At 43.8% G+C, this 20,287-nt stretch overlaps 2 long non-coding RNA genes across 5 annotated transcripts in view; one reads left to right on the top strand and one right to left on the bottom strand.

Annotated features, from left to right (window-relative positions):
* Positions 1 to 1,986: 1,986 nt before the first annotated feature.
* LOC309379599 lies at positions 1,987 to 15,819 on the bottom strand. Its single transcript, XR_014172554.1, has 3 exons — positions 15,797 to 15,819; positions 3,520 to 3,644; positions 1,987 to 2,641 (listed from the first exon to the last, which is right to left on the bottom strand). It is a non-coding gene; the product is annotated as an uncharacterized lncRNA (long non-coding RNA).
* Positions 9,779 to 20,287, top strand: part of LOC309379598 — a 119,583-nt gene continuing 109,074 nt past the window's right edge. For 2 of the 4 annotated variants that reach the window (XR_014172548.1, XR_014172549.1), the window contains exons 1-3: positions 9,779 to 9,973; positions 10,604 to 10,665; positions 11,040 to 11,247. This is a non-coding gene — a long non-coding RNA (uncharacterized lncRNA). Of the gene's footprint in view, positions 9,974 to 10,603; positions 10,666 to 11,002; positions 11,248 to 20,287 lie in introns of all 4 variants that reach the window. The other 2 variants (XR_014172550.1, XR_014172551.1) reach the window with 2 other exon arrangements.

The raw sequence follows: 20,287 nt of genomic DNA, 5'->3' as shown, positions 1-20,287 counted from the left end.
ACTCTTTTCATCTCTTATTGTAGCACATATTACTACTAACCATTATCATTTATTTATTAGCTATTCGGTTTTTCTTATGTTTAGTCCCACGTTTCTTGCTTCATGGAACCGAAGTTAGGAGATGTGTAGTTCTCAGAACTTGGAAAGTCCAATTATAAAGGAACTAATTCCAGGCCAAGTTTGTCCCTTTACAAAACCAAACCAGTTTGTTTCACTTTTGGTTCTCGGTTCAATTCAAGTTCATTCAAATGATCCTTTGGCACATTTCCCCCCAGCACTGAAAATGTTACAAGCTGCTGTGCTGAAGCATAAAATACACTTAAGAAGACTAAGTAAACACGCATGCAGTAGAATATGAGTCATTTAATTTATTAACTCCTACAATCATAATCTTTAAGCTTAAAGAGTGAAATACCATATTTTTCGCCCTATAGGATGCATTTTTCCCCCGCCAAAAATGAAGGGGAAATCTGTGTGCGTCCTATGGGGCGAATGCAGGCTTTCACTGAAGCGTGGAGAGCGAGAGGGGTCAGTGCGCACCAACCCCTCTCGCTCTCCACACTTCAGGAAGCTATCCACAGCCTAGGGAGCCCGGCGGGAACTCCCACAGGGCTCCCTAGGCTGCGGATAGCAGCCTGCTTGCCCGGAGCGCGGGGCGCGCTGAAGCAGCGCGCCCCACGCTTCGGGCAGATATCCACGGCTGGGGGGAAAAAAATAATTCCCCCCCTTTAATTCTCCCCAAAAAAACTAGGTGTGTCCTATGGGCCGGTGCGTCCTATAGGGTGAGAAATATGGTAGTCTTTCTTAAACACATGTATGAGAAAGACCTTGAAGATGAATGAGAAATCGTTCAAGGTTCTAGCCCCAAATGAAATTAATTCACATTCAGTTCACTTGGCAATTATGGGAACCATTTTCAGGTGCAGTTTGGAGATTTTTAAAAATCTCATGCGCAGAATGTAGTTAAACTGAACTAGTTCTTTCCAAGCTCTGGTGGTTTCTAAGCAGTCACTTTACCAGGCGATGACCAGACCTAGTCCTGCTTATATCTTCAGCAAGCTAGTGGCCTCATGCACTTCCAGATCATTTGCTTAATAAATATTTTAAAAGCGCCAAGAACATTTCAAGGGCTGTACACATATTAAAATATAAGACTTGCTTTGTGGGTGATCTTGGTGGCACTTGAGATTTGCAGCTCTTTCTAGCTGCTTATTATGGGCTCACAACACAATCTAACTTGAGGAAACTTGGCCGTTGCAAAGCCATAAAAAGCCTCCCTCTTTCCCTCTAGTGTGGTATAGTGGTTAAGAGCGGTAATCTTGTAATCTGGGGAACCGGGTTCGCATCTCCGCTCCTCCACATGCAGCTGCTGGGTGACCTTGGGCCAGTCACACTTCTTTGAAGTCTCTCAGCCCCACTCACCTCACAGGGTGTTTGTTGTGGGGGAGGAAGGGAAAGGAGAATGTTAGCCGCTTTGAGACTCCTGAAGGGGAGTGAAAGGTGGGATATCAAATCCAAACTCTTCTTCTTCTTCCTATAGATATGAATGTGAATAATTAAGGTGAAGCTTATGTAGTAGAAGCAAAGCATGAGAGAATAACTGGATATGTTTGTGTTTCCATATGCAACCACCAAAAACAAGCAAAATAATCATAAACAGAAAGAAGCTAAATTCTAGAATTGAGCTTCAACTAGGACTTAGAATGCACCGTGCTCTCTAAAGAAATGGTGCGGAATATTCAACCAATCTATTTCTTTATGGCTCACATCAGTGAAAAAAACAGAGCTAGCCTGCCTCTTCCCTCAGGCTTACAAAGGAAAAGCAACACAACAAGGCAGGCAAGGGAAGAAGAGCAAAAACAAAAGGTGGATCAAGGAGATCTGTTTGACAAGGAGGTGGTGAGTCACACAGTTGCATTTAATGCTGGCCTGATGTACGTGGCTCATGTTTTTTTGTGGGGGAGGGGCAAAGGACGAAACCAGCGCTTGAAGATCAGAATGCTCTTTGGGGTCCTGTAGAAATTCTGAGGCTTTGGCTGCGGTTGAAGGTTACTGTGCAGGTGAGGTGGCAGATGATAAGTTTCTATTAAGTAGTGGATTGACAAAGCAGACGACACAGAGATTTCTCCAAGTGGTTCTTTATAGTAAGCTGGAACTGAACTGAACAGCAAACAGCTCAGCTGGCCTGCTTTTATAGGCAGCCGGCTGTCAACATTGTAACAACAACAACCCAGGGTTTCCCGCCTAAATTAACTGACGTGGACCTGAGTGAAAACTATATACATGATACCCCTGGTGGCCAGGGTGATAACTTCAATACATAACAGTTTCTTCTCTCCTTTTTACCCCACACTGCCCCCATTTGTCATTTCTTCACCAGGCACCTTGGGAGTATCCTGTCTTCATTTCCCAAGACCTGCCAAGACTGATCTTCCCTTGCTTGTTATAATTCCTTTCGTGGTGGTGGTGATGGTGGGAACCTTCAAGCCCGGGAACCAAAAACAGCCCTTCAGCTCTCTTCAGCTGGCCCATGGAGCTATCCACAGCACGTCCCTCATGGACTCTTGCCTCACACCTCAGCTGGGTATTTTTGGCGGGGCTATAAATGCATCTTTGAACGCTGATCATGTCTCTTGCTTGCCTAGATGGAGGAGAAAGAGAGAGAGATGGAGAGAGAGGGAGAGGAAACTAGCCTTGTGAACAAAGGTAAATTGTGCATTTGTTGCTCTGCACTTTTTTGTCTCTGCCCCTGCCCACAGTGGTGTAGCATGGCTTTGTGTGCACAATGGCAGTTGCCCTGGGTGCAAAAATTCAACACCCGGTGCTGCCTCAATACAGCCGTACACTTCTGTCACTGGGCTCCGTTGAAAACAGCTTCTCCATGTGAACCAAGAAGTGACCTGTATCCTTAGAGGCAAGACCCTCTCTAAGGAGTTGCTAGGCCTCCCTGCTTGAAGGTTTACGATTACTAACAGTGTTTTTCAAATGACGAGAAAACTGTGAAATTCTGCAAACGTATCTGTGGTTATAGAACTCCACAAGGCATATGGAAATATCTGTAATATGAAATAGATGTGTTTATACCAGAGGGTATAACCATAAGGAAAAGTAAACAGAATTGCCACACAGCCAATCTGGTGTAGTGCATTTATGTTAACAAACATGGCCTGCATAAAGGCAGAACGTGCTGGATTGTATATGAGTTTCTAGGTTTCTGTTTGTATATCTCGGGGTGGAGTCTGTGGACCAGGCTTTTGCTCAGGGTTTGCTGCTCTCCTGCGGCAAGCCAGTCATGCCACCCCTCCACCATCATAGGCAGAACTCCATCGGTGTGACTTCCTCTCCCTTATGTTCAAACAACATTGGCCAAGTGACAAGAAAGGTGATGTATGACAAGCATATGTGAAAAGACTCTGAATTGTTCTTCATTCCCCCTTATTTTACACCTTAACAGCTATTGGAATATCCTGCTTTCCTTAGGGATAAACGAGATGTAACAATGGCCACTGCATCGCTTACCATTTGTCCCTTTGAATTGCAGAATGGACAGAGATTGTTTTGACATGAAAAGTGGTAAACAGGTGAAGGTAGCTGGGTCCTCTCCTGGCGTGACTTCCAACAATTCATCATCCAAAGCACTTGTCCTGCATCCCAGTTCACAATATTGGAGATGGGTGGGGAGGAAAAGAGATGAGATAATTGGCCATTGCGGGGTGTGGGGCGTGGAATAAGACAGGGAAGGCTCTCCATATCTGGGAAATCTTACTGATGCTAAAGTCAGGCCCCACCCACTGCTAAGGAAGTTGCCTTATATTGTGTCAGAGCCACTGCTAGTTCAGTATTGCCAATGACCCTTGCCTGAAACTCTGGAGAGCTAATCAACATTGGCAGTACTGAACTAGATAGAGCAGTTAATGGGACGGTCAAATCCAAATTAATCTCTCACCCAGATCCAGCTTTCAAATCAATTCCTGTACAATTACCTCTCAAACCACTCATTTCGGCTAACCAACTCATCCCAAACTCTCTCTCTCTCTCCCTTTCCCACACCCATTTGCTCTCCCAGGACCCCCAATTCCAAACTTTCTCTCTCAGGTTCACCCCAAACCCTCTGTCTTCTTGAGCTTTCCTCCAGAAACATGCATCCTGTTTGTTCATCACACCCCTCCCCCTCACCTTTTATCTTGTATTTTTATCTTTGTGAACCACTCTGAGATCTTCTGATGAAGGGCGGTATATAAATCCAATAAATAAATTATATACACGCACGTACACACACACACACACACACACACTAACTAGGTAGAAGTGCCTCACAGGCACCAGAGAAGGTCTCTATGGGACCTGATTTATATTTGTTGTTTTTACCATCCATTTGCAGCAAACCTTGTGAATTTGATTGTGCCAGCCACAGAATTTGGAATTGCAGTCAACTTGTATTCCTACCCAAAGGCAACAAACCTATAACTGTAATTTGAGCTCATGTTTTCCATAACCATACCCAACACTTAATTCACTGGACTGGACTGTTTCCAGTAAGCTCCAGTAACCATGTAGATCCCAAATACTTACTCATTACAAGAAATGCACACACACACAGCCATTTAGGAAGAAATGATTCCTGCATTACAACTCATAACAAAGACATTTTCATCTTTTCTGGGGAGAAAATCATAATCTGGAATGAAAGTTGAGAAAATTCCAAGGGTGGAGGATGGTACTTCCTTTCTTTACCTAACCTCTTGACTGCATTGAAATATTTAAGATTACTTTTATGTGCACTGTATCAATAAAACATGAATTGCCACAGAAAGCAATTTCTAGTACTGCATTAGCTTTGCAAAGCCAGATGCATTAAAACACATGGAACAAAATACTCTGTGCCTTTGTGAAAAGCAGCACAGGGCACGGCACAGAAGGGACATTTTATACATCTAAAATCAGTTATAACTATAATGGCAACAAATCATTTACTGACTTCTACTGACATTGCCTATTTCTTTTTAGATACATGGCGCAGAGTATTATATACTAACACCAGTCCTCAAGAAAAGGTATTAGATCACAAATCTGCCTTGAAATATGTATTATGACAAGCAGCTGAGAAGTGCCCCCAAGTAATATATCAGATGCCAAGAAAAATTCATCTCTAGAGGAAATATTATATGTCTTAGTTTAAATAAAATACAGATAACAAATGACCAAGAGAAGAGAGCCAGTATACTTTTGTATAGTTCTGCCGCAACGCGGTGAGCTCCCGTTGCTCGGTCCCTGCTCCTGCCAGCCTAGCAGTTCAAAAGCACGTCAAAGTGCAAGTAGATAAATAGGTACTGCTCCAGCGGGAAGGTAAACGGCATTTCCGTGCGCTGCTCTGGTTCACCAGAAGTGGCTTAGTCATGCTGGCCACATGATCCGAAGGCTGTCTGCGGACAAATGCCAGCTCCCTCGGCCTATAGAGTGAGATGAATGCCGCAACCCCAGAGTCGTCCGCGACAGGACCTAATGGTCAGGGGTACCTTTACCTTTACCTTACTGAGAGATCAGAGTTCGAATTCCTACTTAGCTATGAAGCTCACTTCAGCTGGTGCAGAATTCAGTAGCCAGGTTGGTTACTGGGGCAAGACAGTTTGAGCATATAGTCCTGGCCCAAATGCACTGGCCACCAATTAGTTTCTGAGCCCAATTCAAAGTGCTGAATTTGATGTATAATGCATTCAGTGCCTCAGGACTGCCAGGTGGACAGGTAATAATAATAATAATAATAATAATAATAATAATAATAATAGTACAGTGGTACCTTGATTGTCGAATGTAATCCATTCCGGAAGGCCGTTCGACTTCCAAAACGTTTGACAACCGAGGTGCAAAGGGCGGTCTGCAAAGTCAGTGGAGAAAATTGGGATAAAAATGCAGTGGAAGCCGTTCGACTTCCAAGGTGCATTCAAAAATGGAAGCAATTACAGTACTTCCGAGTTTTCAGTGTTCAAAAACTGAAACTTTCGGCTTCTGAGACACTTGAAAACTGAGGTACCACTGTAATCACCACCACCACCACCACCTCAAGGACTGCATCTCCCCATGTAAACTGACCCAAACCCTGCAATCATCATCTGAGGCACTTCTTTTGTGTGCGTCCTCTGCTAGAGGCCCAGAGGGCAGCAACATGAGAAAGCATCTCTTCTGCTATGGCTCCCCACTTGTGGGACATTCCCCGCAGGGAGTTATGCCTGGCACCTTTGTTATATATCTTTAGGCACCAGGTGAAAACATTCCTCCTCAACAAAGCCTTTTGCTGATTAATATCCTACAGGCTTTTAAATGTGTTTATGGACAGGGAGGTGGCTATTGTTTTCTGACTTTTGCTTTAACTACTTATTTGTGTTTTCATCTTGTATTTTTTTATCTTGTAAACTGCCCTGAGATTTTTTGATGAAGGGGGGTATATAAATTTAATTATATCCTCCTCCTCCTGATAACCTAGGATTCAGCTACACAGCTGCAAGGTAAAGGTAAAGGGACCCCTGACCATTAGGTCCTGTTGTGGCTGACTCTGGGGTTGCGGCACTCATCTTGCTTTATTGGCCAAGGGAGCCGGCGTACAGCTTCCGGGTCATGTGGCCAGCATGACTAAGCCGTTTCTGGCAAACCAGAGCAGTGCACGGAAATGCCATTCACCTTCCCGCCGGAGCAGTACCTATTTACCTACTTGGACTTTGATGTGCTTTTGAACTGCTAGGTTGGCAGGAGCTGGGACCGAGCAACGGGAGCTCACACCGTCATGGGGATTCGAACTGCCGACCTTCTGATCGGCAAGTCCTAGGCTCTGTGGTTTAAACCACAGCGCCACCCACGTCCCTACACAGCTGCAAATAAAGCGCTTAAAATGTGTTATAAAGTGTAATATACAAATGTGTCACTAGATGGCGAAAGTGAGCTATGCAAAATTCAAGGTATTTCTCAAAACATTTTTTTAAAAAAGCATTTTCACAGCATTTTAAAAATTTGTGTGTAGATTCCACTCTAGAGGTTACTACAGCATAGACAATAGGGGGTCCCATCTACCTGGTCTAGGGAACTGGTTAGTCCTGGTTAGTCTAGGACTGCAGCCTTTATTCTAACGTATTTGCATGCAGTGTTGGCAATCCAACTATTTGATGCCTGTATTCAGTGACTTCCTGGGCCAGACCAAATTAAACAGAGAAATTAAGCCTGTTGTCTAGCAAGTGAATCTACCAAAAAGGTTTTCACTAGGTCTTCCCAAATGGCTGGATGCTCTGGCATGACAAAGCTTTATGGGTCATTCAGACTAAGTCGAGGGGCAATTTCAATTAAGCATTTACAAACAGAACCTGGAAAAAACTGAAGCTGATGTGACCTTGAGCACGGAACCAAGCCTGCATTGCCTTTGATCACTGCTTGCACAGTGTCCATTCTTTCCAAGGGGCAGGCTACGCGATTTGTTTACTTTCTTCCTTGACTGTTTTTGTTGGGAGGAAGGAATCCACATACAGTGTTATTTATGTATTATCTTACTTTACTAAAGATTTTGAATATTAGGAGGGCAGTGCGTCATGAATAGTCTATGGCTTGGAAACCAGAACAGCGTGTACAGGATTGCCACCCGTCCCTAGAAAAATGGGATTGCCCTGTTCTTGGACAAAAGTGTCCCCTGTGCCATTTGGACTTTAGTCAGGATGCCTTTTTTTCTCGTATTCAAGCTCAGCCAGTCCAAAATGGCGGTTGCACAGCTTTTGGTGTGGCTGATGAGGAGCCCAGCCTGGCAAAAGTGACAATAGAGAGGAGGAGGAAGGAGTGACCTCCCCTCCCTCCCTCCCTCCCTCCGTCCCTCCCTCCCTCCCTCCCTCCCTCTTGCTTGTGGTCCTCCTCACCCACTGCCCTCCAATCTAGCATGGTGCAGGTCTGCCACCGCTTGGTGCCCTTTCCCACCCCAACCTGACCTTTCCTGTATTTTCAAACCAGCTTCAGCCTGATTAGAAAACTGGATATAGAGTAAGTGGTAAGATGGACGTACCTTAACAGCATGGGCACAGATGACAGCTGAATGACTAGAAGTTCCAGGATGCAAATGCACTTAAAAATGAATTAATTGCTGTCAATGCTTTGAGATGGGTATATAGATAAGACACACACAGATATTTCATACAGCTTAGGAACGGAAAACCTTGGCCTTCAGATGTTGTTAGACTCCAGCTCCCATCATCCCTGACCATTGGCCATGCTGACTGGAAGTTGGAGCCCAGTAACACCTGCAGGGCCACGGATTCATCAACCTTGGTACAGATCAACTGATGAAGGAAGCAGAACGTTAGATTGTTTGGTGAATAAATAAAAGATTCCCCTTGGAAGACCTCTTTTACTGTATGAAACAGTGCGGATAATACAAACTGAAATATGCAGGCTGGTGCTGCGAAGCCCAGCTGCTTCTTCCTCAGCTACCATTGTGCTGCTTCCTTTTCTTTCAGCGTTGGCAAGCACTTTCTCAAATAGTTTTGTATGTCATTTCTGGGATGCTCTCCATTCTGGCGCTGCCTGCTAGCAAGACAATAGATGTGCCTTTCTACCACGGCCGCATGCATTTTCTTTGCATATGCTTGGTGTTTGGTGAGGCAGGATGGTCCCTGCGGTTTTCAAAATGTCATGGCCTTCTTGCCAACAAACACATCTCCTGTCAACCCGGTTACTTTGTTCCAGCAGCAATAATAAAAACAACACAAAACGATGCTCATTTGGTGCTTTCCTGCCCTGCTGTGCAGACAGGCTTTGCAGTATAATTCAGGCAAGAGTCATGTATTCTGATAATAAATTTACAGCTGTTGTAAGGCCAGCCAGGTTGTTTTGTGAAGGGCTGCTCCTTTCAGCTGAGGGGAAATGGCAGCATTTTATGCACTGGGAGAAGAGTCCCCTGGTGATGCTGGATGCCTGTGTAGGATTTCAGGATCTGGTGGGGCTGAAGAGCCAAACTGCGAAAGTGAGCTGTGTCAGTATATGGAAAATGCCAAAAGTTATGAAAAGGGTAGACCATTCTCAGTTGGCAATGTCCAGCATGTGCATGTTATATATCTCCTTAGATTTACCATCTGTGTGCCAAGTCAGGATTACAAACAGAGTGAATGCCCACCATTTCAGTTTATGCAAAATGTAGAAAGACCCATAGATCTATGAAATGGGGTGGTGGTGGTGTGTTTTGGAGCAGGAGGCTACAGGCCCATCTGCGAATGAACGCCTTGAAGCCTGGTGCCTAAGATACTCCAAGCAATAGTTCCTCATCCTTCAAGGATGAAAACCTTCAAGGAAAGAAACTTCCACGACAATCATATGGACCTTGCATTTAATATTTAACATTAAACCCAAACCTACCAGTCTTATAATTTAAACACATTGCTTCTCACCCTATCCTCACCTAACACAATGAACATGATCATCAGTTGGATTTCTCTTCATGTTAACTCTCAGCTCCACACTATATCTTGGTTAAGAATCAGTTGCTTAAAGCTGTTCAAGGAACCAGTCAGCCGAGGGTGCAATAAGAATAATGAATTTGGTCTCAAGATTCATGCATGTGTGGTGTAATGATTGCATGTAGGTTACTAGGATGAGAGCATCCTTCTCTGATCATTTTTAGTGATATTTTGCAAGCACTGCATGCAATTCCCACCTTGATGTCAGCACCGTTGTGACATAATACACTGTGAAAACTATAGGCTGGAGGCTGATGAAACCTCATTTATTTTTTCTTTCTTCCCTTCACCCAGTACTGGACTATATATTTTGCATACCTGCACATTTCCCATGCATTTTCATAAATCGAGAGAAATTGTAGACGATAATTTTTAGTGAGCAAACATATCTCGCTTGAGCTGACCAGTCAGTTGAAATGGCAGTTGAATGGACACCATGCTAGTTTCAGAAATACACCCAGAGAGAGCAGAAGTTGGTCTTTGCAGATAAAAAGGTAAGAAGAGCCTTTCTAGATCAGACCAAAGCGAATTTAGTTCACTATTCAGTTCCCACAGAGGCCAACCAGATACCTATGGGAGGTCTGCTAGCATGACAGAACATGCGCTATAGCTCTCTCCTGCTGTTGCTCTCCAGTGACATTTGTCAGTTTTGGTTTCTCTCAGTTTTTAATTTTTCCAGTCTTAAGTTTAGTTCATCACAGTATTATTTTTGTTTAAAGTCCTCACAAAAACGTGCCAGCATTTTAGTGTACATTTCTTCTAATATACACCTTTCGTATAGTTTTGCCTCTCACACACATTTCTACAAGCAGAGTCCCCCAATACAGTCATTTGATACTGCTTGCTGATTTTCTGCTTGGCCAGGTTCAAAGTTCTTATTTTAATTCACAAAGCCCTAAACAAGTTGGCCGAAAGACATTTCTCTATAAGTATTTTTTAAAAAACAAGCAAGCCCACAAGTAAATCACTGCTGAGGTGCACCCACAAGTGTGAGGCCTGAGGAGATGATGATGGGACATCCCCAGCTGTTGCTGTTGGTTAAGGATTACCGGTACTTGTGACATCACAAAAGTACATGGCAGCTGAGTGGATATAAAGGTGGGCCTTTTTCTCTTTCCCAACAGCTGCAAGATCCAGCATTTCCCAGTCCTCCACTTGGAAGTGGCACATTGGCAAATGGACAGAGGTGATCTACTCACTGTTGGTGGCTACAGAGTGACAGTAAGGCAAATTCACTTTCTGAGAGGGATTGTGGTTGATATCCATTGTCAGAAGTTGGCTTATATCTATATCTAGTGATGGGCCTAGCGGAAGCTGACAAATGGTGGGCAGAAAATAGTGGACTTCACGTTCGGAAGTCCATGGGTGTTTGTAAGGCTGAAGCAGGCTGATGTTTGTGGATGGAGGCTGGTTGAAATTCACCTTCAGAAGCCAGTGGTTATTTGAGGGTTGAAGCTGAGGCACAAATGTGAATGAATGAAAAGGGGGAAATCAGTGAATGTGGCCATTGGTGTGGTTCATAGATGTTGACTGGCTAATGCTTATGGGTGTGACTGGGAGGTTTCAAATGTGGTCAAGGCCAATGCCTCCTGTGAAGACAAGAAAGCAGGTGGCCAGCATCAGCAGATCTCCATAATTTCTCAAGACCAGTGGCAAGCAAGCCTAACCCAGAAGCATTTATGAGAATGATGGAGCACCAGATTGGCCATGGAACTCCTGGCAAGTCAACCACGTGGCCTCAACCTTGCCACTAGCCTGCCCCATACAGGTAAGTGTGACAGAAAAGTTTCTTTTTGCTGGGCAGGTTGGGTCCCCAAGTGTTTTCTTTTTCCCTGCCAGCAAATGGTTAACGAATGGCAACTTCTGATTGACTGGGGTTCCAGGAGGGGGAGTTGAAAAGGAGAGGATTTTGAGAGTTGGGATAGAGGTTGGGAGAGTTGGTTCTGGGTGGAAACATCCGCTCACAAGCTAGAGAAAGGAGTCTCTACGCTTAGGACAGTGTGTGGCATCCTGTAAGAGTAAGGAATTAACTGGGAGGCTGAGGTTGAGCCAGGAGAAGCTGGAAAGATACAGTTTACTTAGGTCTCATTCCAGTCAGCAGGGGAGAGATTCTTCCACAAAAAGAGAAGACTCCCAAACCAGTTAAGAGGGGTGTGGCAATCCCCTAGGTCTGTTACTTGGAGTACCTCAGGAGTAGGGTTGTCAAAGGGGTGTGTAACTGACAGGAAGTACCATCTTATTTAAGAACCAAAGAATTAAGCTATTGGCACTTCCCCTGCAGACGTTAATGCATACACAGGATAGTTTAGGCTGATTTTTTGCATGCCGCACAGCTGTAAGTAGCACAGAGACCTTCCTAGAAGCAATGTGACAAAGCTGGTTAGGGAAAACATCCGCACCAAACCCTAAAAAGATAAGAGATCACATGATATTGCGACATTTGAACAGCTCTGTTTTTCACCCTTTTCCTGCTCAGGCCAGATCTTTTTTTTTTTAAAAAAAGAAATTGGTGGCTTCAGTTTCTGCTCTCCAATGTTAGTTCATGTTAGATTTTCACAAGAGCCCTTCTAGCGCGTTGAAACTAGAATGATAAAAATAAATCCTGCTAATCTTCGATAAAGCAAGGGCATAAAAAGTGGGGAGGGTGGGTAGCACCTGAAAAGAGAATTACTTTATGATGGAATTATTGGTGTCTATGGGGTCATGCAGCCACTGGCAGTCCATCGCTGCTTCTACCTTTTGGGTGTAAGCTATCTCTAGCAAAAACAATTCTGAAATTTGAGCTTTGTCAGAATTGTATTAGCACCTACAAATCTTCACTAGAGCACAGGGATAACCATACTTGCGATGGTACAACAGAACAAATATAGGTGCTTCTAAGATTCTGGGAATCGGCAAATAAAGGGCTCCAGCTGACAGCAGCCGCAGGGAACAGCTGCAGGGCATCAAGAAAGCTGCTGGGATGTGATCCAGAGCATACTTTTCTCCTGTTTCCATTTTTATAATGATAATAATAATAATTAAGAATAATAATATATACGGTAAAGGTAAAAATGTAAAGGGACCCCTGACCGTTAGGTCCAGTCGTGACCGACTCCGGGGTTGCGGCACTCATCTCGCTTTACTGGCCAAGGGAGCTGGCATTTGTCTGCAGACAGCTTCCGGGTCATGTCTCCAGCATGACTAAGCCGCTTCTGGCGAACCAGAGCAGCGCACAGAAACGCTGTTTACCTTCCCACTGGAGCGGTATCTATTTATCTACTTGCACTTTGACGTGCTTTCGAACTGCTAGGTTGGCAGGAGCAGGGACCGAGCAACGGGAGCTCACCTCGTCGCGGGGGTTCAAACCGCCGAACTTCTGATCGGCAAGTCCTAGGCTCTGTGGTTTAACCCACAGCGCCACCCGCGTCCCATATATATGGTACTTATTTATAAAAAATATTTATATAATGCCAACTCATCAAAAATATCAAGGCAATGTATGATGTGAAGCATAAAGCACATTGAAAACTGTAGTGATTGTAGTAATTTAGAGGCATTTGCTTACAAGGAACATTGTGATGAGAGTTTAGAGATGGTCCCTGGGGAACGGAATGAGGGATGGGCTCTGACTGGCCTTCTCCGTGGCAGCCCCTCAGTTGTGGGATTCCCTCCCCACAGAGGAAGAGATGAATGCTTGCGGCTCAATCCCATGCTGTTTTTAAGGGAAGGCGGTTGAAAAAAAAGTGTGAGTTTCGAACTTTCGAAAGAGTTTTTGAAAAGCTTGAAAGATGGGGTAAAATTAATGGATGTTCACTGGGCGGGTTCTATCCTTCTTATTCCCAGATGTTACAGCCTCTACTGTTAAGGCAAAAGAAGGAGGAATTACTTTGTCTTACTATTCTGTCAGACGCTTCCCTCCTGTCCTTTAAAACATCATGTCTATGGGCTCTATGTGTTTTTAACCATGGTGTCTTATATACACTAGAAATTTAGATCTATGTATTAGAGACTGATAGGGGCAGGATGTTGAACAGGCTGAATAAATTGTTTTGGCTATGTGCCTCTCCTCCCTTTCGACTGTTGCCCATAGACTGGCCTTCACCAAAGCGAGGTTCAACGTTTTTCCCTCCAACGTCCTGAGACATAGATTCTCAAAGGGCCAAGCCCCTGCCACGTGTGAATGCGATAAGGAGACGCCGGAGTCGCTCCAGCACATCATGTTCACTTGCCCCCTGTTCAATGTGCCACGGGTAAATCTGTTGGGATCAATCATACAGAAACTAGAGGGTACCCCACCAAAATTCCACCTTGCTCAAATTTTGCAGGATAAGGATACCCATACGACCCTGAATGTGGCTAGGTTCCTGGTCGCTGTCCTTACCCAAAAGCGACGCCAAGGAGCACTACAAACTAACTAAGGCGTAGTATGCCATTCCATTTTATAGTATTTTATTGTTACTGTGGTGTTTTAGCGACTGTTTTTTTTTTTTCCCCATGTGCACAAGCTGTTATTTATGTGTTGTTTTTACCTGTATGGGCCTATGGCCGTAATAAATATTGTTGTTGTTGTTGTTTGGCTATGTGAGTAATGCCCTCCACCTATGAACCATTGTTGTCTTATGTTGAATTTTTCCAGGCTTGGTATTGACATATTGCATTCTCAGACAGCTGCCTGGGTCTATTAAGGCCCATTTCTGAAGTTAAAGATGCCCTGGGTCTCCTGTGTAGAGTGGCTTGGAGTTGCCATTTGAATTTCCCCACAATGCTCTGTGGTGACACTCCTAGGCAGTGGCGTAGCGTGGGTTGTCAGCACCCGGGGCAAGGCAAGTAATTTGCGCCCCCTAACCCGTGAGCCAGGTGGGGCAGAGAGCTGCGAGTGCGAGCGCCCCCCCAGATGTTGCGCCCGGTGCGGCTGGCCCCCCCAGCACCCCCCACGCTACGCCACTGCTCCTAGGGAGGGATTGGAAGAAATTAAAACACTGGATCCCAGTTATCCGCTGCTGATCACAGCTCCGCTACCAGCACCACATAAGCCTGCAGTGCTTAACTGATGTAGGAAAGGGTCCACCTCTTTGCTGTGGATCCCTCAGACCTGGATCCCTGAGTTCTCCAGGAACAGGGTGCTGCCCCTCTGCCCATTCTCAAAACTTGTGCCATAATTTTGTCGCTCTAAATAACAACCTGAAATGTGACCCAACATCCATTTTTGGTGGTGGATTCTATTAAGTTGACTTTGCAAGCCCATTTGTAAAGTAACCTGAGGTACAGCTACTCTTAAAATTAGCAGCGTTGGTGGGAAAAGCATGTTTGTTTGTGTGTATGTGAATGGGTTGGGACAGGGTGAATTTTTTCCTTCATTCATTTACTGCTTTCTGAATGGCTTTATTGATGTTAGAAGCTTTTTATGTGCCATATTGACTTCAAAGATTGCTCTTTGCTTATATGAATCCAGATAAGATTTCAAGGGATCTGAGAGAACATAGTAAAGGCCAGATGTCTAGCTGTTTGAAGAAATGCTTCTATGTTTAGCCAAAAAGAAAGAAAAGAACAAAAATTAATACTTGTACAGGAACACTTTTAGAGCATTTTAGCCATCTCTTTTTTAAAAAGCTCCATTATGACAAATTATTATTATTGAAACATAGAGGCTTTATTATTCACTTTCATACTCTTTCCCTTCTCATTCATTCATAAATTATATTTTTCAAAGATTATCCCTCCCCGCAGATCAAAGCCAAGGAGGAAAATGCACTCTTCAAATACCTCCAGGTTATTTCAGCGTAGGAGGAACCAGCATAGTTCCATCCACAGGAACAGAGTGATCTATAGCTAATCAGGTTCATGGAAGCTGCAACACTTCACCACAAGTAGCAGACCTGCATTTTGCACACTCCACAAAAGCACTGTTAAAAATGGTCATGCATGAATATGTCATTTGTAACAGTCATAGTCCCATCCAGATGTCAGATTACAACTTCCATCAACCCCAGCCAGCTTGGCTAATGGCCAAGGATGATGGGCAATGTAGTCCAACAACACATGGAGGGCAGCATATTTTTTATCCTTGCCTCAAAGTGTGCCTTTTGGTTGGAAGTATTTAGATTTGGGTTATATCCTGAGAGGAGCTTCACCTGCCTAAGATTCAATTCTGTCAGGGAAAACTAGTGAAACATGTTTGGCAGATCAATTTAGTAAATAGATTTCAAGCTGTGTGACAGATACTTCACTGTGATAGTATTTATTAGGCTTCCTCAAAGACCCCTCCCCCTCCCCCTGACCTCAAAGCAAACCAAAAACTCTTGAACAATGAAGCCTTCTGTCCTGGGACCACTTACCTGGGAGTAAGCACATTGCACTCAATGAGACTTATTTCTGAATAGGCATGTACTGTATTGTACTGTTAAATCTCATTGCTAAGGACTTGCATGAACCTGCTACACCTGGGAGGGACTGTGTGCTGCTGAGTGTGGGAAGGAAGGCTGAATTTTTATTATTTTAAAATTAAGCAGTCACATGTAAACAGGATTTACATTGATCTGCGTCTTTAAAAAAATATTTTAAAAATTACTAGATTTAATCGGTAGTAAGCAGTGGTGCTAAATTTTCCTCCTTTTCTTTTTGAAAGTGGGACTTTGGATGGGATAGTAGAAATGAGAGACAAGGCTTATAATGGGCCCTCAATGGAAAACTTCTAGTTAGGCTGGAGTGGTTTGGCGCTTTGTGCCACAAGCAAGAGCTAAATGAATAATTCACAATGAATAATTCATCCGATGCATTTAGCATCTCTTTTACTCGGCGGAATATCTATGAACAGATGCCAGTTCCTTAAAACATCTTCATTATTTTCAATTTTACAAACCTTTCTGTTGTCTTCTCTCTTTTTTGGGGGGGTTGGGGGTTGGTGGGTGTTGTTGCACAGAATAAAGGCTGGTACCAGAAAGAATGGCTGATTTACAGAGCTGTCAAGGGCTTTGAGACAAATGCCAGCTGTCTCGCGGCCTCTTAACATTTCGCAAATGGAAATAGGGACAGACTTGTGGACTTGTTAGCACCCCTCTTCTCACACAGGGATCATTTGTGGGCCCCTGACCTCCCGCTCTAGCGCTTGTTGCTCAAGGCTCTTTTCTGCCTGCCATTCATGTACTCAGATTCAGCAGCATTGATTCTGTGGACTGGTGTGTGTGTGTGTGTGTGTGTGTGTGTGTGTGTGAGAGAGAGAGAGAGAGAGAGAGAGAGAAGGACGCACAGGAATTTTGCATCCACAATATTCACCTTCCAAGAGGAATGCTGTGTTTTTTTACTACTGTACTAGTCTATCTTGCATGTGTTTTTATGTAGCATTGTTGTAATTCATTTCACATGAGCTTTTATGTCTTGCTACATATTGTACTGCTCTTTCCATAATAACACCCACTATTTCTTATGTTCTTCACGGGACCCATTGACTTTGTGATTTTCATGTGCATCCATTTACTGCAGCCTTAAAAATAAACCCAGAAAATTTACTAGCCTGAAATATTTTAGATAACTAGCAGCCTGCGTTTCCATGCTGGTTGCAGAGGATAGAAGGTCGCTCCTTAACAGCCAGTTTAGAATCACAGACTACTACAGTGGTACCTCGGGTTACGAACACCTCGGGTTACAAACACTTCAGGTTACAGACTCTGTTAACCCGGAAGTAGTATCTCGGGTTAAGAACTTTACCTCAGGATGAGAACAGAAATCATGCAGTGGGGGTGGCACAACAGCAGTGGGAGGCCCCATTAGCTAAAGTGGTACCTCGGGTTAAGAACTTTACCTCAGGATGAGAACAGAAATCATGCAGTGGGGGTGGCACAGCAGCAGCGGGAGGCCCCATTAGCTAAAGTGGCACCTTAGGTTAAGAACGGACCTCTAGAATGAAATAAGTTCGTAACCAAAGGTACCATTGTAATCTTTTAGGCACATAAAACTCTGATGTTGTTGTTGTTGTTTTAACCAGGAAGACTAATTGAGGAAGTATAGATCACTCCTTCCACCCAAGGCTCCTCCACTAGTCAGCTATGCTTCTGGGGGAAGAGAATATTGTTATGAGTTTGTGGATGTGAGACCCCTATAATCCTAGAAAGACTTAAAAGCTAATCAAGCCAGGCTAGCTTCCTGATGAGGTAACTCCCTAGGTGATGGGCCATTAAGAGAACAAAAGAAAGGTGGTTCTGTGCCAGATACCAAATGAGTGGAGCCCTTCCTCCAGCTCTCAAATAGTTGGAAGAACAATTTCTGAGTTGGAGGGCAGAGTTTGCTGTTATGTGAGCTAGAAACTGGAGAAAGAGGAGCAATCAAAGGGTCAGAGGGCAATGTTTGACTGGCAGGGAAGGAAGAGCCTTTATCCCAGTGCTGCAAGCAGCCTACATGTACATGTCAACCATCCCCAAATGTGGGCTCCCTGGTTGTTGAACTACAACTCCCATCATCCCCAGGCAGCATGCCACTGGGCAGGGATGAAGGGAGTTGTAGTCCAGCAACATCTAGGGACCTAAGGCTGGAACAGATGGGAAGTCCACAGATAGAGAAATTGCAGCCCATTAAACCTAGAAAAGGGACTTGGAAGACGTAGATGGCACCTGCGAACAAGGGATCAAACCAACCGTGCTTCCGTTGAAATGCAATGCAATAAATAAATCATTTATTTTGTTTACTTATTTATATTTATCTCATAAAATGTATACATTGCTTGACTGTAAAATAAATAGAATAATACAATTATCATTAAAAACAATTCTATAAAACATTCAACAAAATTTAAATCTACAATAAGTTGATTACAACACACATCAACATTCTACGTATCTGGGTATTGTTTCTGTGAAGAAGCATAGCTTATCGTTTCAGTCAAATATCTGGCAATCTTGACAAGAGCTAGTACTGACAGAAAATAAAGATATATGCATTCTAATTCTGTAATCAAAACATTTCATTTATTTGCAAAAACAAGCTATCAAAAATTAACAGGCAGCTATGGAAGGTAAAGAAAGGTTTTGTTGTTCAGATTTAGTATGGTGTTGTTGTTTTCATTAGAAAATGGAAGAAAGGGAATCCTATGCCTTTCAGAGACCCAATATTCAGCTTTGTGCCATTCCTTGTTTGCTGCCCCTTGATCGCTTTCCCGCCTGTTTCTTAGCTACCCACCATGGCTTGAAAGTTGAGTGAAGCAAGACTGGAGCCTCTTGTTTTACCTGCTCTCCCCATCCACCACTCTCTGCATAACACTCTGAGGATAACAGCCAAAAAATCCTGTTCGGAAAAACATCTGGTGACTCCAGGCCTTGATCTTCTGAAGTGCAAATGCGAGCAAAACAATTATACCGCATTCCAAAATGAATTATCTCTCAGCCCTGTTATTTGGGCAAAAACAGTTACAAGCCTGAACATTTGAAGTAATTCTGCCCCTGAAACGATCATCAAGCCAAGTCCTGTACAATAACAGCAGGGGGAACTAAGCCACCACTGAAACCGTCTCAATTTCAGATATGGACAAAACCTGAAGGCCAATTTCAACATGAAGGCCCCCACATGTGTCTGCTGAAAAGTCCTTCCTCTGGCAGCACCCAATTGACTGGCCATGATATTTAAGAACATCAAAACATAAGATCCCTGCAGGATCAGCCCAGGGGCCCATCTAGTCCAGCATCAGCCTGAAGCTATGTTGGGTGGCGATAATGTACCTGATCCTATGTCCATTTTCACAGTAGCAAACCCCACTGAACACATCAATTTCCAAGTAAATATGCAAGGAACTTTGCTGTTAAATTCAGGATTCCAGGCTGTCTTGATTTTTACAGGTGGGATTCAACTGCATGCTGGCAGATTTGTTGTTGCACCACCTCCTTGCAAACAAATCAGAATGACTGCTCAATAAAGAGGTCATCTAGAAACTACCTTAGATGATATTAAATGGGGAGATGGAGAGAAATGCAATGGAAGTTGGCACAGCAGACAACCTCACCTTCGCCATGTGGATGTGAAACAGCAGAGTCAGCATAACCTTCAAAAACAACAACGCCCTACCACACATTTTGCTTAGGTGACCAGATGCAAAGGAGAGAACCTTTGTGTCTTTAATAGTTGCATGTCAACCTGCACTTGCCACAAATCCCTCTTCTGCATACCTGTTAAAGGTGCAGGAACCGTCTTTTGAACTGTAGTATAAGTAGCCTTTTTTGACAGATGCTCTTAGCTTCTTTCACACTGAGGTCATTTAACAACCAGTTGGCACAAAGATTTGGGTGAACATGCCTGAAAAGGATACTCATCATGGACTTGAAGTGTTGCTTCATTTACGGCCCGCAGTTATTTTCAAACCAAACCATGTATTTTGCACGCCTTTGATTGATTCATTTAACCCAGCGATGCATCATGGAAAATCACATCTGTTCCTTACTGCAAAGTCAGAAACCTAATCTTTGTTTCTTGCAAGCAGCCTGATAGGAATCGCTATGTGCTTGAGCAGATCATAACAAAGCCGGAGCCCTCGCACGTAATCCTGATGAAACAAGTTGTGGCTCTAGGCTGCTTAAAGGGCTGGAACTTTCTCCAGGAAATGTAATCATTGTATCTCTGTGAAGTTGGGGCAGAACATTAATCAGCAAGCTTTTCTTTTAGTGATAGGTCTTGGGGAAGGGAGGAAGAAAGAAGAAAGTGGTGGAGAAAAACAGGACTGTACAAATCCATGCATTTATTTTACCTATTGCATCTTTAGGCTTCAAAAGAGTAACGACCCTTTAACGTAAAAGCCAAACATTGCATAGTCCTATGTGTGGAGGTCAGAAAGGAGGGTGGTGTGGCTG

Source organism: Podarcis melisellensis, assembly GCF_964234715.1.
Source record: "Podarcis melisellensis genome assembly, chromosome: 10".
In the NCBI taxonomy this organism is placed as follows: Eukaryota; Metazoa; Chordata; class Lepidosauria; order Squamata; family Lacertidae; genus Podarcis; species Podarcis melisellensis.
This window is presented reverse-complemented; position numbering and strand designations above follow the sequence as displayed.